Source organism: Bos mutus, chromosome 14 (assembly GCF_027580195.1).
Source record: "Bos mutus isolate GX-2022 chromosome 14, NWIPB_WYAK_1.1, whole genome shotgun sequence".
Classification (NCBI taxonomy): domain Eukaryota; kingdom Metazoa; phylum Chordata; class Mammalia; order Artiodactyla; family Bovidae; genus Bos; species Bos mutus.
The window spans coordinates 27,609,401-27,613,255 of NC_091630.1; positions in this window are offsets into that span (position 1 = coordinate 27,609,401).

The following is a 3,855-nucleotide window of genomic DNA, read 5'->3' on the forward strand; positions in this document are numbered from 1 at the left end:
TTATTTTTCATTGACAGGTAAAAATGAGCTATTAGACCAACTTCTTAATCTTTGTTTAGCTGCTCAGACTCTTTCTTTCTTTACTGTATTTTGTACAAATTAACTTACAGAACGATAACAATCATGGTTGTAGACATCATTTACACTGTTCCTAATTTTAATCATGTTTTTCTCTTTAATCTAAAAGGATGATTGAAATTGTAACTTTGATGGCAATGAGGATTTTATGAGCTGTTACTAATTATTTGTGTCAGAAGTGCATCATGGTACTAAAATTTCCAACAGAATACAGCTTTGACCCTACTACTTATAATCTGTACAGTGTAGTATGACAGTGCCTTTTATTGCACTCAGAAGCTGCTTGTCACCTGAGTTTCCGTGTCTCGGTGCTATCTGTTGTGGTTTCTGCAGTATTATGGAGTGAAACTTCAGGCCCAAAGAATGAAGGAAAACTCCTGGCACTAACCATTACCTTGATGTTGGAAGGAGGCAAACTACAGCCCACTCCAGTGTTCTTGCCTGGAGAATCCCAGGGACGGGGGAGCCTGGTGGGCTGCCATCTATGGGGTCGCACAGAGTTGGACACGACTGAAGCGACTTAGCAGCAGCAGCAGCAGCTTGGTGTTATGGAACCAAACTCGAGTCTGCTCACCCATGTGTGGCAAAGCCAGTCTACTGACACCACATTGTGGTGAAGGACAGTACAATTCATTGCAAGGTGCCAAGTAAGGCTGCTTTTGTTTAAAAGACCTGAACTCCCCAGTGGCTTTTGCATGCATGCTATGTTACTTCAGTTGTGTCTGACTCTTTGCGACCCCATGGACTGCAGCCTGCTAGGCTTCTCTGTTCATAGAATTTTTCAGGTAAGAATATTGGAATGGGTTACCATTAACTATCCCAGGGGATCTTCCTGACTAGGGATAGAACCCATGTATCTCTTACATCTCTGGAATTGGCAGGTGAGTTCTTTACCACTAGCGCCACCTGGGCGGCCCCAGTATGTTTTAGGGAAGGGTTTTTAAGGACAGTCTGAGGGCTAGGTTCACAAGATATGTGATCAGCTCATGCAGGATTTGATTCTTTGATTGACATAAGAGAGTGATGCTTTGAGAATCTTTATCATCAGACTTATGGTTCCAGCTTGACTGGGGTCTACAGGCTGGTGGTCAGCAGGCAGTTAACCTTTTCCACCTGGTGGGGGTTTTATTATCTGCAAAACAACTCAAGGATACAGTTCAAGACATTATCTACAGCCCTTAAGGAGAAACCAAAGGTCCTTGACTTTGTTTTATGGCTAAATTATTATTACTTTGCTTTGTTTGTTTTCTTTTGTTTCTACATTTTTTAAAAACTTTTCTGATTCAAGTTTTCTTTTTGGAACTCAGGGAAGGCCTGGGAAGCTAAAGCTTATCTACAAACAAGAGGTGAGGGAACCTGAGATGGGGGGTGTCTGTCCCCGGGGCCCCACAGAGTCTTGATGAATTTCAGTGTCCTAAATATTGACTAGAAATTTTATGTTTTCTCCTCTTTCACTGAAGTCAAAATTATTGCAGATGACATATCAGATGTGAAAATATAAAAGGCAGCCACTAATTTAGGTATTAGAATCAATCCTCTCTTTTTTTTCTCTCTTATTTTTTTTAACTGAGACTGATGAAGCTATAAGTTAACCAATAGGAACAATGGGATGAATTTTGTATATTATCAAATTGCAAATTATTAAGACAACTAATATTACTGATTTCCTACTTTCCCAAGCACTTTTGTCTTGAGTATTTTAGATATACTCTCTCATTTTAGGGCTTCTCCGGTGGCTCAGTGGTAAGGAATCTTTGTGCCAATACAGGAGACAGGGGTTTGATCCCTGGGTTGGGAAGACCCCCTGGAGAAGGAAATAGCAACCATTTCCCATTATTCTCACCTGGGAAATCCCATGAGAGACAAGTTTGGAGGGTTTCAGTCCACGGGGTCACAGAAGAGTCGGACACAACTTAGCAACTAAACAACAACCACAACTCTCATTTAAACCTTAGAAAAACCTTTTGAAAATGTGCTAATTTCATTTTGAACTCTGAGATTGCTGAGTATGCAGCCTCTGTATCATACTTCCTGGGTTCAAATCTTGGATGTGCTGGGGTACAACTGTGTGACTATGTCCAAGTTACTCGCCTTTCAGTGCCTCAGATTCTTCACCCGTGAAAGTTTAGTAATTACAACTTATAAAGCTTTTGATGAGAGTCAAATAAGTTAGTACATGAAAAGTGCTTAGGACAGAGTCTCACATGAAGTACCCAGTCAACTTATCCATTTATTATTATTATAGATAGTGTTAGTTGCTCAGTACTGTCCAACTCTTTATTTATTAACTAAAGAATTCACTGTGTCACAGAGAAGTGAAATGACTTGTCACCTTGTTGGCACTTTTAAAAACATGTTTTGAAGCCAGATTCACTGATTCCAAATCTGTATTATTTCCATAATCTCCTAAGATAATTAATCTTTGTTATCTTACAGCGGGAAAAGTGTGTACAAATGGGTGAGTTTGTTTATGGCAATACCCTTTTTCTGACCCCCAGTAAGTGTTCCAAATGGTTAAAAGGATGGAAATGTTTCACGAGCTGAAATAGTTGGAAAATACTGCTCATAAAGAGAAATGGTTATTGTGCCAAGAATTGGTGAAATGACTGAACAACTTTCTAGAAGATTTCAATTATGTGATGCAGGGATGGAATCCAACAACAACTTATTTTGTGTGCTCAGTGTGCAGGGCATGTGTTTGCTGCACACTTTGATTAAATTAAAAGCATATGAGAAACCTAGACTATTTGGTTGCTGGAATTCCTAAACCCACAAGGGTGATGATTCATCCAGATTCTGCATCCTAGAACTTTCTCCTGAAAGAATATATTTCGCTGACAAGAGGTCAAGCACTCAAGGGAAACATTTTCCTTAGTATTATATGTCAAGGGCTTGACTGGAGGAGAGAATTACACAGACCAAAGAACTGACTATCTTTGAAGATTGTGTCAATAGAAAACTATCATTGCTGACAGAATGTTAGGAGAATGAAGGGGCAACAAGGAAACATGAGGGAGGGAATTTCAATTAATAACAAAGATTATCTTCTATAATAATATACATCATAGTCCTCTTAGACAGATAGGGGTTTGGTGGAAAGAATAATATAGTCAGAATTCTCACAGTAAATTCAACACCAAGGGATGCAGATATGACATCCAGGAGACCTACAGGCTGAATATTTTCAGGTTTGTTTCCAGGCAATATGGATAATTTGTAATGTAAGCATAGCTTCATCAGATCTGATGAAAATATTCAATTCCTTGCCACCCTTTCTATGAACAAGTCTCTCTCTAGATAGATATCTATTTCTATATTTAATTCTTTGCCAGGCTTTCCACGAACAAGATCTTGAATCTATGTCTTCCCCAGTGTGGCATCTCAAATGATTTTCTTTGCAGGAGGATAGGTCAGCATTTAGTTAGTCAGACTGAGACTCAGTGATGGAGGGTAGGAGTCAATCCTTCATAAGGTAGGATATGGGTGTTAAAAGGAAATTGAACTTTGCATATGTCAAGTAGCTTAGGGGTAGCTAGGTTGATTCTAATGGAATGCTACACACTGCACTGCTATTTGCTTTTCTCACTTACATATTTCGGACATATTTCCATTTCAATATGTGTGTATGGTATTCTCTGATAGATGCATAGTACTGCCCTTCAGGGATATATATATATATAGGGCTTATTTTACTGCAAGATAGAAAAATACATTTTGAGCCAACTGATTCAAAAGTATCATTATGTTATAACAAAGCAACACTCTCTCATGTAATCA